Genomic DNA, 18,937 nt, shown 5'->3' with positions numbered 1-18,937 from the left:
ATTTCCTCCACCCGAGTATGGTTGCACTGGGAAATCCCAAACCTTGAAGAGTTTGCCGCAGTTGATCCCAGCCTTCGGGCAGTGAATGAGTTAATAGCGGGCAAACAAAACTCCGAAGTGGTTGAATTTGTCGCGGGTGAAGGGGGTGGGGGGGGGAGTGCGGCGGCGCGGTGTTTTTGAGGCTAGGTGGAAAGGGGTTTGTCTCTCCGCATCGGCTGCCAGCTGCCCGTGAAACCTGAGACCAGAGGCAGAGAGGCTGAGATCTGTCAGTCCAGACCCGGACTGCTGCACACACATACACACACACAGACGCAGACATGAGACAAGCAAACACACTCTGTCTGTCTCTGCCCCAGTGAAGCCCCGCGCCTCGCTCTGCAAACTCTGGTACTTCCTAAGTGGATGCCACTGGATTCCAGAGCTGTAAGTAAGGCGCCAGGACAATAGCCCCCACAGGAGAGAAGGGGACAAAACTTTTCACTGAAGAGACAGCTGATTTTAGATCTACTTCCTCTCCGGACTATTCGCTCAGCTGCAGAGTTCATGGCTGTGGATTGTTCTGGTGTGTGAGCAGTTCTCTCCACTTGTCTCTCGTTCCCACTTCTGATCCGTTCCACTCTTCTCGTCAATCCCACGGTAGGTTTATATTTTAAGGGGTTATTTCTGTGTGCTGGACAGTAAAGGTCGAATTGGCCTCAGCTACAACCAGGAAGCTGCTGACGTTGGGGCTGCCTGCGTTCGATGCCGTTAGACAATTTGGCTGCTGCGCATTCGGGAAATTAACATTAAGTTATCAGTTTCTGACCCATCGAATGACCAACCCTGACAAAAATACTTTGGAACTGCAAACCCCCGCTGCTTTCTGTAAATTGTCCTTGATGTGGTGTCATTTTATCCGTGTGCCTGCAGCGGGTGTTATGTCTACAAAGTCAGTGTCAATCGTGATACTAATAGCACGACCCATCTCATAATCTATATCCTCCGTGCCGTGTTGTAGATGTCACCACCGTGTCCCATGTCATCAGCATTCCTTGCCGTCTCTTGCTATCAGAATGAAATGCAGAGATCTTCAGATTACGCAAGATGCTGTTAGAACTCAGTAGAACTGTGGGGGGGGGAGTGGTTGGTTGGTGGGGGTATGAGAAAATTGTTAACATTTTCCCCTGAGAGGCATTCAGATAATAATACATGGTTTGCCTCTGTCTGGCTCCAGAGTGCTTTGGTCACTGTTTTAATTTTTGGTTGGAAAATGTGAATGGCCCGGCCAGTGCTGTGAATAAGACCTGCTGCGGTCTGGTTAAAACGTTTACAGCCTGAACTGTCAGATTCATTCACAGTTACCATCCACTATCTGCTAGAAAGGCAAGGGTTGGAAAACCCGAAAAGTGCCGTTGCTCTGGCTTTCCAGCATCTGCAGAGTTTCCTCTGTTTAAAATAAGCCTTGACCAGACTGATACAAAGTACAACCTTTATCACTTGTGCTCCACACCTGACCCAGGACTATTCCCAGAAAAGGAAGGTGAAATGGTCTTAAAATTGCACATGTCAAAGATAACAATCATAACATGTCGAGTCATCATCTTCTTCAATGTGAATTTCACAACATAAAAGAATTTTAGAAGCATTTCATATTTTTGTCATAGAATTAAAAATGCTCCTGACCTATATGTAGCCATGGCACTGACCTTTCCATAATAATTTGAGATATTCCTTCCACCTCCCCCCACACGCCACCAGAATACATATTTCAGCAGCTGGCAGGAGGTACACTAAGAATGTTGAAACTTTTCCTTCTCGCTGCAGCTTTGCTTGCTGCTGCAGTGCCTCATTTGTATTTCACTCTCCTGAGCTTTGACTTTCTTTTCTTGTAGAGCATGCCACATTTCCATCACTATATTTGCTCCTTCTGTCACCTTGTTTGATCTGTGGCCCCTCTGGTGCAAGTTCACAGTGGCACCATCAGCATATTTGGCAGGCAGCAGAGAGTTTCCCCTTCTGATGGTTGGAGGGAAGGAATGTTTCCTGTCTCCTAGAGTTCAGGCTGGAGCTTCTGATTAAATACCCAATGTGCAACTGCTGCAATGAATGTGTGTCCTTAAAAAGGAATGCTGTTTTTAAAGCAATACTCACAACACAGTGGAGGAACTTGGCAGGCCAGACAGCATCTGTGGAAAAGAGTAAACAGTGGAGTGGAAAGGAAGGGGCGGAGTCTGCAGATTTTCTCATGTTTATGCCCTTTCTAAAAATAGTATTTTCCTGAGGGGCATTGCCACTTTGCCAGGTCCCAGCCTGCACCTGACATTCCTGCTCATTCACTTGCCAATTGGAGATTTAAGTGTCAAGCTCAAGCAGGGAGGAAAGGTACGGGGTCAGTTGTGGCACCTATCCCGCAGGTGGAACAGGAGCAGTAATAGATTTCAAGATAAATACTTCAACAAGTAGATCTTCTGAATGATATTATTTAAGAGGAATGGAGCTCGTGTGGGGACCAGAATCTGAATTAGGTTTATTATAAGACCATAAGATATAGGAGAAGAATTAGGCCATCTGACCCATCGAGTCTGCTCCACCATTTCATTATGATTATTCCAATTTTCCTCTCAGCCCCAATCTCCCGCCTTCTCCCCCATCCTTTCATGCCCTAACCAATCAAGAATCTATCAACCTCTCACTTAAATATTCATAAAGACTTGGCCTCTACAGCTGCCTTTGGCAAAGAATTCCACAGATTTACCACTCTGGCTAAAGAAATTCCTCCTCATCTCCATTTTAAAAAGATGCCTCTCTATTCTGAGGCTCTGTCCTCTGGTCTTAGTCTCTCCCACCATAGGAAACGTCCTCTCCACATCCATTTCATCAAGGCCTTTCACGATTCAATAGGTTTCAATGAGGTCACCCCTCATTGTTCTGAATTCCAGTGAATACAGGCCAGAGTCATCACATACTCTTCATATGACAAGCCATTCAATCCTGGAATCATTTTTGTGAGCCTCCTTTGAATCCTCTCCAATTTCAGCACATCCTTTCTAAGATAAGGGGCTTAATCCTGCTCACAACACTCCAGGTGACCAGTGCTTTATAAAGTTTCAACATTACAGCCTTTTATATTCCAGTCCTCTGGAAATTAATGCTAACATTGCATTTGCCTTCCTCACCACAGACTCAAATTAACCTTTAGGGAATCCTGCACAAGGTTGCCCAAGTCCCTTTGTGCCTCAGTTTTTTGTATTTTCTCACCATTTAGAAAATATTTAACCCTTTCATTTCTTCTACCAAAGTGCATAACCATACGCTTCCCAATACTGCATTCCATCTGCCATTTCTTTGTCCATTCTCCTAATCTAAATCCTTCTGTAGACTCCCTACTTCCTCAAAACTATCTGCCCCTCCACCTATCTTCATATCGTCTGTAAACTTAACAACGAAGCTATCAATTCCATCATCCAAATTATTATCATATCTATGACATACAAGGGGTGATTGATAAGTAGTCAATTTTAGAAAACCTAGCACATTCATTTTTCAACATGGCCCCCCCCTTCATGTACACACTTAGCCCAGCGGTCGTGGAGCATACGGATCCCTTCTTTGTAGAAGTAGTCCCCGGCAGGGGTGATTGATAAGTTCATGGCCTGAGGTAGAAGGAGCTGAGTTATTAACTTCAAATTTTCTGCATTATCACTCAAAGAGTTGAACTGCACGTGCATGTAACAAGAGAGTCTTGGACCCCCAGGTATCCACAGCAGCGGTGATTGATAAGTTTGTGGCCTAGGGTAATAGGACATGAGTTATACAGCTCTCGTTACATGCACATGCAGTTTAACTCTGAGTGAAAATGCAGAAAGTTTGAAGTTTCTCCTCATCGCTTTCTACTTTTGGCCACAAACTTATCAATCACCCCTGCTGTGGACCACTTCTGGAGGTCCAAGACACCGACTTCTAGAAAGGAGGGATCGATATGCTCCACGACCGCTGGACTAAGTGCGTAAATGTAGGAAAAATAAATGCGCTAGGTTTTCTAAAATTGACTCCTTCTACCTTAGGCCATGAACTTATCAATCACCCCTTGTAGTTTGTGAAATTTGTTGTTTTGTTGCAGCAATACAGTGCAATACATAGAGTATACTAGACATTACAATATGACATATGTGCGATATGTTGTGCAAATTGCAGCGCATCCAGTTCCCTTGCTTAGCCAGGAGTTGATTCTAGTCATGACCAATCTCTCAAAGCAATTCATGACATGGAACAGGTTGAAAATATTTGTGCACTGTGCAGCTAATCAACACTGATTTAGAATGGAGTTTACATAAAAGTTGTGGGAAATTCCGAAAAGTCCGGAAGTGTCAGAATAACCACAAGAGAAACCCTCTATAATTGTATTTGAGACACACATGGAAAGAATATCAATGTATTTCGCAACTCACAAAAAGCCCTCAGCATTTCAGCCAGACTAGCATGGAAAGATGGCAAGCAGTTGATAAAGCACCCACACAGTGATCAAGTGACTATGCAAGAATGCATTGTACAGAAGTTTTACAGACCAGCCTCTTCTGAATATCTTTATTGGGCATCTTAGCCTGTTTCACAATCAGTTGTCATTTCCCCTATTTTTGTTTTCACTTCTGTCCAATGGGACCATTAAACTGAGCAGCAATACACAGATGCAATCTGTCCCCAAGTCGTTGTAAATACTTGGGGCAGAGGAATGACCCAGAATGTGACTGAGAGTCCAACACTCCCCCTCTATGTGCACTCATGGTGTTGGCTTTGATGTTTTGTGGAGGCCATTTGCAAATTTTATACTGGTATGTTAGATGACAACAGGATTCTAACCTCATTGCCCCACTCCCTCCAGGACTCTGATGAGCTCATTCGGGTGTGACCGTATTGCAGTGTGGTAATCTTTGAAGATGTGAAAGAGCAACTTGATACTATAGCACAATATGTTCTGATAGCAATGCACCTGTCATTACCAGTGCTGGTGAAATCTGCAGGCTTTATTGTTAGAATGATCTTGTGTGATAAAATACATATAATAATTTGTTCCAAAATCACGCAGTGACCAGGGTCTCCATTTGATGAAATTGTGACTTTACACTGTATGTTCTGACAGCAATATTTATTTATTTATCTATCTATCTATCACAGTGCTATGTGAGATACAACACGGTAAAATGCCCTTCTGGCCCAATGAGCTGGCACTGGCCTTTTACACCCATGTGATCAGCTAACTGTGAATCCATATCTATTTGAAATGTGCGAGCAAACAAGAGCATCTGGAGGAAATGCACACGATCACAGGCAGAATGTACAAGCTCCTTACAGGCAGCAATTGAACCCGAGTCAATGGCACTGTAAGACGTTCTGCTATCTGCTCCGCTGCCTACAGTACGTGGGGATATCTGCTGATGGTATCAGAATAATCTTGCGCATTAAAATGATAATTTTTCCCGAAAACCACTGTGGCTGGGGTCTCCATTTGATGAAATTACTCAAAAACTTCTTGACGTGTACAGAACACCACTGACTTAATTTTAGTATATTTTCCCTCTTTTGACACCTGAGCATCTAACACTGTTCAACCCAAAACAGGGACATTAACATTATATTGACAACTCTCAATTGGGTAATCTTTTGGATTGTATCAGCACAGTCATTCATCAGAGAGTGCCATCTGACAAAACTATTTTCTAAAGAAAATTAAAGTGCAAATTTGCCTTTTTCTGCTGAAAGAAATGAACTCGTTAAGTTAATGCAGAGTTCATTCTTTTCAAAAACCAAGAGATCGACTGTATCTTAAAGAAGGAATTATAAAGTGCAGATGACTGTGGAAAGCTGCTTTTGGAGGAATTCCTGCTTCTGTTTTGCACCCTTGCTTGGATGTAGTGGCAGTAGTGCATATGGAGAATGCATTTAATCATGTACCACTTGGAAGTCTTGGTGCAAATGTTTGGACTTTTATTAAGTTAGCAGTTTAGGAAGAAATTTGTTAGATAGTGGGAAGCAAATCTCTATCAGGTTATTGCAGCATTAGACATAATGTAGAGCAGGTTCAGTGCTGGGTCCACTTTCATCCTGTTTATATAAAAGTTGACTTAGAGAAAACAAGGACAATATTAAAAATTGCTAACGATGCAAGAGCATTTAGTTTGGTAAACAATATTAGGAATTTCAGCAATTCCAGTTCTGAAGAAGGGCTTTCGTCTGAAACATTGACTGTTTGTTTTTTTCCATGGATGCTGACTGACCTGCTGGGTTCCTCCAGCATTTTGGATTTCCAACATCCGCAGATTTTCTTGAGTTTATAATTAAAGAAATAATTAGGTTTATGAAATTGATAGATAAATAAAGTTGTAACTGACATATCTGTGTCAGGTAAAGCTTCTATGAAAAAAGAACGCAAGGCAGAGAAAAAAGGGAATTAAAATTTTTGAGAGCTGGCAGGTTGGGGTTTGAAACCTGAACCCTAAATCTGGCTCTAACCTCTTCATATCTTGCTTTAATAGACATAACACATGGTAGGTAATTGAATCACTATTATAATGTGATTGTTTAGACACAATTTGATATTTAACTTTGGTTGACAGAGTCTCCAAGTTTCAGCAAGCCCAGTTACATTCAGATATCCCCTCTTTCCCTTCTAATCTCACCACTAACTGTCTCCCCATTCCTCTCCACTCCGGGCTCCTCCAAGCTCCTCCGGAATAACTTTTCCTGATTCCACCACCTCTCAAATCTTTCCCTTGTTTTGGAGCCCAGCTTAGTTCAGGCCTCTGATCTGCCTTCATTTTTTTCCCCCTGAGCATCTTTCAGACCTTTCTCCTTCACCTTTATTTTTCCTCATTCCCTACCTAATGAGAGACTGATGCTTTATAAGGCATTGGTGGGAACACATTTGGAGTATTGTGAGCAGTTTTGGGCCTCTTATCTAAGAAAGGATATGATGGCATTGGAGAGGAGATTCATGAGAATGATCCCAGGAATGAAAGAGTTAAAGTTTGAGGAGTAATATAAACTGGCACCTTCTTAGTGCAAGGTGTTTCGAGGGGGCTGAATGTGTTAAGTGTATCCAGGAAGGTTTCTTAAATTAATATGTGGACGATCCAATGAGAGGAGGGGCAATACTGGACTATGTGTAGGGTAACGAGCCTGGCCAGGTGACTGACCTTTCAGAGGATGAACAGTTAGGGAACAGTGACCACAACTCCTTAACTTTCAGGATAGCTATCGATAAGGATAGGTACGGTACTTGTGGGAGAGTTTTAAATTGAGTAGGGTAAAGTATGGGGGCATGAGGCAAGAACTAAGAAGTGTAAATTGGGAACAGCTTTTCTCTGGCAAGTGCACATTAGACATGAGGAAGGTGTTTAAAGATCAATTGTACAGAATACAGGAAAGGTATGATCCTGTTAGAAGGAGGGACGTGGATTGAAAGATAAGAGAGCCTTGGATGTCCAGAGAGGTGATGAATTTAGTCAAGAAGAAAAAGGAAAGATATGTAAAGCTTCAGAAGTTAGGATCAAATGACATGCATGAGGATTATAAAGAAGCCAGAAAAGAACTAAAGAAGGGAATTCAGAAAGCCAGGAAGGGCCATTAAAAGTATTTGGCAAGAAGGATTAAGGTGAATCCCAAGGTATTCTACACATACATCAAGAGCAAGAGGATAACTAGGGAGAGGGTGGGACCACTCAAGGATAAAGGGGGAACATTTGCTTGGATGTGGAGAATGTGGGTGAGGTCCTTAATGAGAACTTTGCTTCAGTATTTACCAATCAAAAGGACCGGGTCATCTGTGCTGAGCATATAAATGCTTTAGTACATTTAGAGGTCAAGGAAGAGGAAGTGTTGGGCCTCCTAGAGAGTATTAAGAAGGATAAATTCCCAGGGCCTATTGGGATTTACCCCAAGTTATTGAAAGAGGCGAGAGACGAGATTGCTGGGCCCTTGATCAGCATCTTCATGTCCTCTCTAGCCACAGGCGAGGTCCTGGAGGACTGGTGAGTGGCTAATGTTGTACCTTTATTTAAGAAGGGAACTAGGGAAAGTCTTGGGAACTATAGACTGGTTAATCTCACGTCAGTTGTAGGGAAATTGCTGGAGAAAATTCTTAGCGATAGGATATATGAGCATTTGGAAACCTATGGCCCGAATTAGGAAGAGCCAGCATGGCTTTGTGTGTGGCAGGTCATACCTTACCAACTTGATTGAGTTATTTGACAAGGTGACAAGAGTGATTGATGAGGGTAGGGCAGTGGATATTGTCGATATGGATTTTAATAAGGCGTTTGACAAATCTCTCATAGGAGGCTAATCCAGAAGATTAAGATGCATGGGATCCATTGTGAATTGGCTGTTTGGTTCCAGAACTGGCTTGTGAATAGACAACAGAGGGTAGTGGTTGAAGGGACTTATATGAGCTGGAGGTCTGTACCTAGTGGTGTTTCACAGGGATCTGTGCTAGACCTCTGCTGTTTGTGATGTATATACAGTAAATAACCTAAATGAAACGTAGATGGGTGGGTTAGTAAGTGTGCAGATGATATGAAAATTGGTGGAGCTGTGGATAGTGTAGAAGACTGGCAAAGAATACAGCACAATGTAGATCAGTTGCAGATATGGGCAGATAAATGGCAGATGGAGTTTAACCCAGATAAATGTGAGGTGTTGCACCTTGGTAGGACAACTGCAAGGAGACAGTACTCTGTTAAGGGCAAGATCCTTAACAGTGTTGTGGAGCAGAGAGATCTTTTGATCCAAATTCATAGCTCCTTGAGAGTGGCTACACAGGTCGATAAGCTTATGGAATGCTTGCTTTTATTAGTCGAGACATTGAGTTCAAAAGTCAAAAGGTCATGTTGCAACTTCAGAACACTCTGGTTAGGCCACATCTGGAGTATTCCATACAGTTCTGGTCACCCCACTTAAGAAAGATATTGAGGCTTTAGATGTTGGTGCAGAAGAGTTTCACCCGGATGCTGCCTGGCTTAGTGGGGTTGTGCTATCATGAAAGGCGGGATAAACTTGGGTTGTTTTCTCTGGAGTGCCGGAAACTGAGGGGAGGGCTGATAGAAGTTTACAAGATTATGAGAGGCATAGATAGAGTGGACAGAGAGTATCTGTTTCCCAGAGTTTTTCCCAGAGTTGAAATGTCTAATACAAAAGAGCATGCATTGAAGGTGAGAAGGAGTAGGTTCAAAGGGGATGTGAGGGTAAGTTTTTTACTCAGATGGTCATGGATGCCTCGAATGCCATGGATGCCTGGTATGGTGGAAGAGGCAAATACATTGAAGGCTTTTAAGAGATGTTTGGACAGGCATATGGATGTAAGGAAGATGGAGGGATATGGACATGGTGTAGGAATAGTGTTTGGGTGTTTGTCACACAAACACGAGGAATTCTGCAGGTGCTGGAAATTCAAGCAACACACGTCAAAGTTGCTGGTGAACGCAGCAGGCCAGGCAGCATCTCCAGGAAGAGGTACAGTTGACGTTTCGGGCCGAGACCCTTCGTCAGGACTAACTGAAAGAAGAGTTAGTAAGAGATTTGAAAGGGGGAGGGGGAGATCCAAAATGATAGGAGAAGACAGGAGGGGGAGGGATGGAGCCAAGAGCTGGACAGGTGATTGGCAAAAGGGATATGAGAGGATCATGGGACAGGAGGCCCAGGGAGAAGGAGAAGGGGGGAAAAACCCAGAGGATGGGCAAGGGGTATAGTCAGAGGGACAGAGAGAGAAAAAGGAGAGTGAGAGAAAGAATGTGTGTATATAAATAAATAACGGATGGGGTACGAGGGGGAGGTGGGGCATTAGCGGAAGTTAGAGAAGTCAATGTTCATGCCATCAGGTTGGAGGCTACCCAGACGGAATATAAGGTGTTGTTCCTCCAACCTGAGCGTGGCTTCATCTTTACAGTAGGGGAGGCCGTGGATAGACATGTCAGGATGGGAATGGGATGTGGAATTAAAATGTGTGGCCACTGGGAGATCCTGCTTTCTCTGACGGACAGAGCGTAGGTGTTCAGCAAAACAATCTCCCAGTCTGCGTCGGGTCTCGCTAATATATAAAGGCCACATCAGGAGCACCGGACGCAGTATATCACCCCAGCCGACTCACAGGTGAAATGTTGCCTCACCTGGAAGGACTGTCTGGGGCCCTGAATGGTGGTGAGGGAGGAAGTGTAAGGGCATGTGTAGCACTTGTTCCGCTTACAAGGATAAGTGCCAGGTGGGAGATCAGTGGGGAGGGATGGGGGGGACGAATGGACAAGGGAGTTGTGTAGGGAGCGATCCCTGCGGAATGCAGAGAGAGGCGGGGAGGGAAAGATGTGCTTAGTGGTGGGATCCTGTTAGAGGTAGCGGAAGTTACGGAGAATAATATGTTGGACCTGGAGGGTGGTGGGGTGGTAGGTGAGGACCAGGGGAACCCTATTCCTAGCGGGGTGGCGGGAGGATGGAGTGAGAGCAGATGTGTGTGAAATGGGGGAGATGCGTTTGAGAGCAGAGTTGATGGTGGAGGAAGGGAAGCCCCTTTCTTTAAAAAAGGAGGACATCTCCCTCGCCCTGGAATGAAAAGCCTCATCCTGAGAGCAGATGCAGCAGAGACGGAGGAATTGCGAGAAGGGGGATGGCATTTTTGCAAGAGACAGGGTGAGAAGAGGAATAGTCCAGATAGCTGTGAGAGTCAGTAGGCTTATAGTAGACATCAGTCGATAAGCTGACTCCAGAGATAGAGACAGAAAGGTCTAGAAAGGGGAGGGAGGTGTTGGAAATGGACCAGGTAAACTTGAGGGCAGGATGAAAGTTGGAGGCAAAGTTAATAAAGTCAATGAGCTCAGCATGCGTGCAGGAAGCAGCGCCAATGCAGTCGTCGATGTAGCGAAGGAAAAGTGGGGGGACAGATACCAGAATAGGTTCGGAACATAGATTGTTCCACAAAGCCAACAAAAAGGCAGGCATAGCTAGGGCCCATGCGGGTGCCCATAGCTACACCTTTAGTTTGGAGGAAGTGGGAGGAGCCAAAGGAGAAATTATTAAGAGTGAGGACTAATTCCGCTAGACGGAGCAGAGTGGTGGTAGAGGGGAACTGATTAGGTCTGGAATCCAAAAAGAAGCAGAGAGCTTTGAGACCTTCCTGATGGGGGATGGAAGTATATAGGGACTGGACATCCATGGTGAAAATAAAGCGTTGGGGGCCAGGGAACTTAAAATCATCAAAAAGTTTAAGAGCGTGAGAAGTGTCACGAACATAGGTAGGAAGGGATTGAACAAGGGGGGGATAAAACCGTGTCGAGGTATGCAGAAACGAGTTCGGTGGGACAGGAGCAAGCTGAGACAATAGGTCTGCCAGGACAGGCAGATTTGTGGGGTGAACAGATTCAGGAACGAATGGCCTAATTCTGCTCCTGTGTCTGATGGCATCTTTGTTTTTGATGCTTCTGTGTTGGGGATCATCACTATTGAGGCTCATCGCACAGCATCTCCCTCCCATTGCCCTGCGTTTATGTTTCCTCATCAGCATATTTTATCTTTCACAACACAAAGCACATAAAAAGAGCGACTGATTTTCTGTGTGTGTAAAATAGTTGATATCCAAAGTTTGATTTTATCTGCAGATGATGTGCAAATGCTCTCAAAAGCATCACAATCTCTAATGGCTTCTATTAACTTTTTATTGGGCTATAAATGTCAATGCTAAGCTAACTATTAACACAAAAAGAAAATCAAGGAACCCTGCTAGCTTTTAAATCATCTATGGAAGAAAATAATCCCTACTAATAAACAGAAATATCATTTTGGCCAGTTATTGCAACTTCAGAACAGGTTTTTGAACATTTCCTACCCTTTCTGTGGTCAGACTGGTATTACAGTAATTAGATCTGAAATGAAATGTGTCTAGCCTTCAGTTCATCTCGATTTATTCCATGATGAACTGGGTTTTAGGCTGCAAGTGCAGGAAGCAGAGAGGTGCTTATGCACCTGTGGATGTCCAACTGTGAGGGGTCCTCAATGCACTGGTGAGGGGATTGGAAGTTGAGGTCAGTTGGTGAGGGTGTGGTCAGGAATAGTCTGCGATCAAATGTGAAGGAAAGCAATTGAGAAATAGCAATTTATTTTCCTACCTCTGTTCTCTTTTGCCTCCTACTAAGTACTAGGGAAACAAATGGGGTGGATGGCGGGCAGAACAAGGTTGGGAAGCTGAATGGCCTCTTCTGTGCTAATGATTTTCAAGAGTCTGAAAGAACAAAATAAAAAGCTGCACCTGCAGAAAAGCTGGTGAGTGACTATGCCTTGGATTGCCAATAATGTAAATTCTCTGTGAGGTAAAACCAATTCTGGGGAGGCAGTAGAAGTCTAACTGAGGATAAAGGCCCAACAGCCTGGGGCTCTCAAATTTCAGGTCTGAAAATAGACCAGCACTCCAGTGGTAACCTCAATAATCATATGCTGGGAGAGGCATTGCCACCAATGAGCTCATGAGTGGGATCACACACTAGAATCATTCTACTCAGACTATTTGTTGTCGATTTCACTTGGTTTTTCTGGTTATTGAATCCAAAGTCTGCAGTATTTCATTATTATTATTGTGCTTTCTTTAAGTTTAAGCAATTAAATGGATAGGGGATGCATGGGAAGCATGCTTTGAAACCTACTTTTGTTTGTCACCATTTTGTTTGCCTATATTTGGGTGGTGCAGTCGATTTATGTCCCTACCAAAGGAGGTGTAAGGCGTTCCTTCCCTCCGCTAGCCTGTGGGTCACCCTTGGGCAAGGTGCAGCTCCTGAGAGCAGGTGGTGGATGGCTGTATGAGCCGTTGGTGCAAGTCCTGGTTATGTCTCACTGACAGCAGGCAGACATTCTCTGAAGAATATTGATAATAGCTGGGATCACCTGTCTTGTAAAGGCACTGCCTAGAAGAAAGCAATGGCAAACTACTTCAGAAGAAAAAATTGCCAAGAACAACCATGTTCATGGATTGACCAGGATCATACGACACAGAACATGGTGATGATGATATTATGTTGGAGCAGTACCTTTGTGTGAAGATCTCACCTTGAGGGCTGGAATTTTCAATATAAGGTTGATTGTGAAACCATATGTTTGCAAACTTAAATGGATGAATTCAAAGCAGCAATGCCCTTTTTATATGCCACTGTTGGCCAGAAAGAACAAAAATCTACAAATCAGTGAACAGGCATGAGGCAAGGGCAGTGGAAACAAACATGTTATTGCAGGAATGTGGGTGTTTATTTGTGAGACTGTCCTTGCTGCTGCCGATTTGTGAACTGACTCATGGATAACTTAACCTGAGCAACTGAACATAGATGCAATGAGTTTCTGTTGATAATCTGATAAATCCGAGTCCACTTTCAGATAGGAACCACTTTATTATGCAAAATGCAGGCTTGCAGAAAAAGCAGCCAAGATCAACACACACAAAATGCCAGAGGAACTCTGCAGGTCAGGCAGCATCTATGGAAGTGAGTTAACAGCCGATGTTTTGGGCCAAGACCCTTCTTCAGGACTGGAAAGGAAGGGGGAAGATGCCAAAATAAAAAAGGTGGGTGGGAGAGGAAGGAGAACTAGCAGAAGTTGATAATTGAAGTCAAGTGTGAGGGAAAGGTAAAGGTTTGGAGAAGAAGGAATCTGACAGGAGAGGAGAGTGGACTGTGGGAGAAAGAGAAGAAGGAGGGGCACTGGGGGAGAGGATAGGTAGGTAAGGAGATGAGGTAAGAGGCTAGAAGAAGAAGGAAGAAGGGGGAAAAATTATTGGAAAGAGAAATCAATGTTCATGCCAACGGTTGGAGACTACCCAGACGGAATATGAGGTGATGCTCCACTACTCTGAGTGTGGCCTCATTGTGGCAAAAGAGGAGGCCATGGACCAACATGTCAGAACAGGAATGGGGAGAGGAATTAAAATGGTTGGCCAGTGGGAAATTCTGCACTTGGTGGAGGGAGTGGAGATGCTCGATAAAGTGATTTCCCCCAATTTACATCGGGTCTCACCAATGTATAGGAGTTTGCATCGTGAGCACCAGATACAATAGACAACCCCAACAGATTTGTAGATGAGGTGTTGCCTCGCCTGGAAGCAGTGTTTGAGGCCTCAAATGGAGGAGGTGAATGGGCAGGTGTAGCATTTCTGTCACTTGTAGAGATATGTGCCAGGAGGGAGATTAATGGGGAGGGAGTGATCCCTGAAGAAAGCGGAGTCGGGGAGGATGGATGATATGTTTGGGTCAGGATCCCATTTAACAGGTGATAGCCTGTTATCTGGTCATCTGGCCCTGTGTTTGGTTGACCTGGCTTGAGCCAGTCTGAGTTGGAAAGAACAAAAAAAAATTACTCAAGACACGAGGCTGAAGGAAGAGACATAAAGCAATACTGCTAGTAGCCTTGGGCCACATCCAATGAGAAGCTGACACAGTTCAGTCAGCTGAGCTTCAGCCAATGAAACTGAAACATCTTAGATTGTTCTGATAAGGGAAATACGAAGTGAAGGATTTTGGGTGCACAGGCAGCGACAACTCTGTGGAGATCAACCATCACACATGTGGATGACCGCACGTCGGAAACGCAAGATTACATCAGGATCAGGAAGAACACCTGGCCAGCGCCGACTCCTTTTCCCGTGTATTTTCTCTTCTTTGACTGTCCACGGAGGGTTGGAGAAACCCAGTGGGTGTGCACGCAGGTACTTAGTTGTGTCATCCGTTTGTTAGCGGAGCCAATAAAAGTACTCGCCAGTAAATGCAGATGCTCTCTGCATCTAGCTGATCATTATTATTGAGGGATAATCCTTGTAATAGCGCCATCTCTGTTCTTCTTTTTCTTAGTCAGTCCCTTCAGTTTAAAAAGGACTTGTGAGCACTCCAGTTGTAAAGTGTCATTTACACTGCATGCCTTGATTCAGTCATGTTAGTTCTGAGACATAGTCTCATATCAGTCCTGTCATGATATCACTTTAATCCATGCAAGGTGAGCATTACTAACTTGTAAAGGGTTATGGGCTGAGTGCAGGTCGGTGGGACTAGGTGAGAGTAAGAGTTCGGCACGGACTAGAAGGCCTGTTTCCGTGCTTTAATTGTTATATGGTTATAAAGTGTTTGATGGCTATACTAAGTAGTTCTCACAGTTACTGGTGAGTCCCCTTGAATCGTCAATATCTCTGTGTTGAAGGTATCCAACAACAGTCATTTAAGGAGTTCATTAGTATAAGATGTGGCATGAATTTGGAGATGATCTTGTACACTTCTTGACAGGTGGTTGGTGTGACGTTAATTGTTGATAAAGCCACGGCCCAGCCAGCTGGTCCAAAATGACTGTATATACTGTCTACAGGATATGCTGCTATGCAAAGGCCAGATCCACTGTTGAAATGAGCACATAATAAATTAAGGTGCCAGCATTTTTTATGTTTACTAGACACAGTTGAAATTGAAATGCTTGCTAGCCATATGGTAAAAGTGTGGCTTATTCCACTGGATCCAGAAAATGATAATGCAATGTCTGTTGTATCCAGACCGGGGAAATGGAGTGAAATTCCTCCTGCAAGAAGTGGCTTGCATCTATAAGCAAGAATTGGGACAGCACAGTAGTATAGTGGTTAGCACAACGCTTTACAGTACCAGTGACCAGGGTTCAATTCCTGCTGCTGCCCATAAGGAGTTTGTTCGTTCTCCCCGTGACTGTGTGGGCTTTCTCTGGATGCTCCTGTTTTCTCCCAGAGTCCAAAGATGTGCCGGTTGGTAGGTTAATTAGTTATTGCAGATGGTCCCTTGATTAGGCCAGGATTGAATTGGCGGTTCTTGGGTGGCCGGGCTTGCTATCTGGAGGGGCCGCTTCTGCTCCCTATATCAATACAAGTAAGTAAATAATTGCTTTGTTCTGTTCCTGTTGTATGGTCACATTGTTTCATTGTGATACCTCCCTCGGATCTGAGATTCTTTCTTTTTCCATGCACGATTCTCTTGATTGGTTTCTTTGTCTTGGTATTCCCCAGCCAAGAAATCACCGTTAGCTGTGACTTTTGCCTTGTCTGCATCTTTTTTTTCTGCCAGCTCCAATGTACTAGGTACAGATTTCTTTTGGCACTGAAAAATACATCTGTTTATTATTTGCATTTTTAATCTGTTTAGAAAGGCCAATCAGTTAGCATAACATTGTTAGGGAAATAATAAATAACCATTATGCCTATTGAAATACAGGCAGCTTGGTAAGTCATTTCTCGTGGCAAATGTTCCTTTAACAATCAGCTTTGGCATGGTCATAAATGCTCACTGAAATACCAGAAAGCCATCCTGAAGAAGGGTCTCGGCCCAAAATGTCGGCTGTTTATTCATCTCTATAGATGCTGCCTGGCCTACTGAGTTCCTCCAACAATCTGTGTGTTGCTTTGTATTTCTCGATTCTGCAGACTTCCTCATGTTTATACTTAACTGCATCATGCAGTCTTTTTCCTCTAGACAGCAATGACACGTTACCCAGCTATGTTGAAAGAAGGGAAAGTGACAAATATTACACCTCCATTCAGAAAGTGGGAAGGAGAAAGGTTGGGAACTATTGATCGACCTGCAATGCATCAGTAAATTGTTTGTCACTATAATTAGAAAAGAATAAACAAGCAGCTAGAAGGAAAGGAACTGAAGAAAAATTGCCAGTGGATTTGAGAATATATATCTATTATTTTTTTCTCCCAGAAAATAATAGATGGGGATGCAGTTTATGTCATGATCTTTCAGAAAGCATTAAAATAACATATATAAAATAACAGAGAAATAACATAGTAACAGTGCCCTTCTAGATAGACCGGGGGTATTTTAGGGTGAGAGTATCGAAATATACCTTGAGTACTAAATTTTATGATGCCATAGATGAGTAAAGTACAAGAATTATGGTGTGAAAATATCAGAACTATTAAACTGTGGATCTGTAGATTTAAGAGAAACATTAACATGAATCCTGCAAGGTTTATAAAAGAGACCCAGTGCAAAAGGCAGAAGAAAATATTGACTATGTTAAAGAAGTCTCCTGACATCTGCACATCATAAAAGCACTTCTCACCTACACTGACCTGAACTTGCCAGTATTTCTAGATTCTGCCACTTCTCCGTCTTTGAGAAAGCCTGCCGCCTGCTTAAATGTTGGCAGGACCTATCATGGCCGTCTGGGTAGCTTCCAACCTGATGACATGAATATTGATTTCTCCTTCCAATAAAAAAAAATCCCTCCCCTTTCCCTCTTCCTCTGCTCCCTACTCTGGCCTTTTACCTCTTCTCGCCTGCCTACCTTCCTCCCATTTCTCAATCTCTCTGTCTCCATTTCTGGAGATAAACTGTCATCTGACGTCTTTTATAAACCTACTGATTCCCATGATTATCTCAACTATACATCTTCCACCCTATCTCCTGTAAAAATGCCAAGGTCCCTTTCTCTTACGGTCTACTCTTCTCTCCTGTCAGATTCCTTTCTGTCCAGCCCGTTACCCTTCCTACCCACCTGGCTTTGCCTACTACCTTCCAGCTGGCCTCCTTTCCCTCTCCTCACCTTTTTATTCTGGCATCTTCCCCTTCCTTTCCAGTCCTGAAGGGCTTCGGCCTGAAATGATGACTGTCTGTTCATTTCCATAGATGTGCCTGACCTGCTGAGTTCCTCCAGTATGTTGTGTGTGTTGCATTGGAAAGCAGGGCAAAAGCTGATGTGTGAAAGGGAGGTGGGCAACATGATGAAAGCAGTGAGTCGTGCTCCACTTCTCATTCAGTGGAAACAAGCTTTGGATACGGAGTTGTAATTAGCATTGAATAAAGGATTAATGTCTAAAATTATATACAAGGAAACAATAAAACTTGATTGATTTTGGACAAAAGCAAGACATTACAAATATTAAAAAAAAACACCATGGGATCATCTTGCCAGCTTTGGACAAAAACTGGGAAAATCCTTGAAGCTTTCTCTATGTGTAGAAAATGTTTTGGCGTTTCTATTTCATGTAAATGAATTTATCTCAGCCCATTATCTCTGATCTTATTGCAAAATCAGCTGAAAATAATTAATTTTTAAAGCAAAAAAATGGCAGTAATATTTAAAAGGGAAATTCAGTCGTGGTGGAATAGTTTTTGTTATTTAGATTTAAGTAGAGGTAAATTTGCTATTTTAGTAAATGAAGTGGTTTCATTTCTGAGGCGCTGAGATATATTGGTGAAGCTCGCAGAGTGCTAATGGTGCCAGACATCCCTTGTCAGGAACGTGAATGAGAGAATCAGGTGAAAGGACCAAATTTATCAAGGTCAATAAAATGATTTAGCTATAAATCAGGTGCTCAGTGGATTTAAGGACTTGACCTCCAGGCCCAATTCTCTGCAAGATCAAGAAACTTACTTTCAATGCCAAGAGCAGACTATCACAGCATACGCAGTATCAGATAAAGTTCTGTGGGTAAGCTTAACTATTTGATCAGAAAATTTGAAGAGAAGGTTTAGCCCTATTTGGACCAGGCCCTCATTTCCTGTAAACAGGAAATGAATTACTCGCTGTATTAAAGATAGCAGACAGGCAGATTTCACACTGTCAGAATCCTAGAAGAAAGTTATGAATAGCATCAAGAAGCTGTGCTTCCCACCTGCTGAGGAACTCCACCGAAAAGGAAATAGATAGGGGGTAAATTTGCCTTTGTTGACTAATTCTGAACTTGTGCAGTTGTAACAGCTGCTAGTACTCGCCTAGTGAGGTTTTGTCTGTTGGATAAAAATCCGGTTTAATGGTAGTCATAATAGTACCAGCTTGGTTCACAGTTTCAGTCCTACCCTCCAGATCAGATTCAAAGCCACACTGCTACATATCTCATTAATTACTCTTTCACAGAGACTGTTTCCTGTAACCTCCAGTGCTGTTCTGCCCTCAAGCCAAACCAGCTTGCGTCTTCCTTCTCCACTTC

The 18,937-nt window shown here is 43.4% G+C and overlaps 1 protein-coding gene across 2 annotated transcripts in view; it reads left to right on the top strand.

Annotated features, from left to right (window-relative positions):
- The first annotated feature begins 210 nt into the window (after positions 1 to 210).
- The window catches only part of arhgap24 (Rho GTPase activating protein 24), a 471,388-nt gene continuing 452,661 nt past the window's right edge, over positions 211 to 18,937 (top strand). The window contains exon 1 of one of the 2 annotated variants that reach the window (XM_072253124.1): positions 211 to 636. The gene's annotated coding sequence lies outside the window, so the exon portion shown is untranslated. Of the gene's footprint in view, positions 637 to 14,679; positions 14,699 to 18,937 lie in introns of those variants that run through there. The other variant, XM_072253125.1, reaches the window with a different exon arrangement.

Source organism: Mobula birostris, chromosome 3, assembly GCF_030028105.1.
Source record: "Mobula birostris isolate sMobBir1 chromosome 3, sMobBir1.hap1, whole genome shotgun sequence".
Classification (NCBI taxonomy): Eukaryota; Metazoa; Chordata; class Chondrichthyes; order Myliobatiformes; family Myliobatidae; genus Mobula; species Mobula birostris.
Note: the sequence above shows the minus strand (reverse complement) of the source record. Positions and strands in the feature narration are given on the sequence as shown.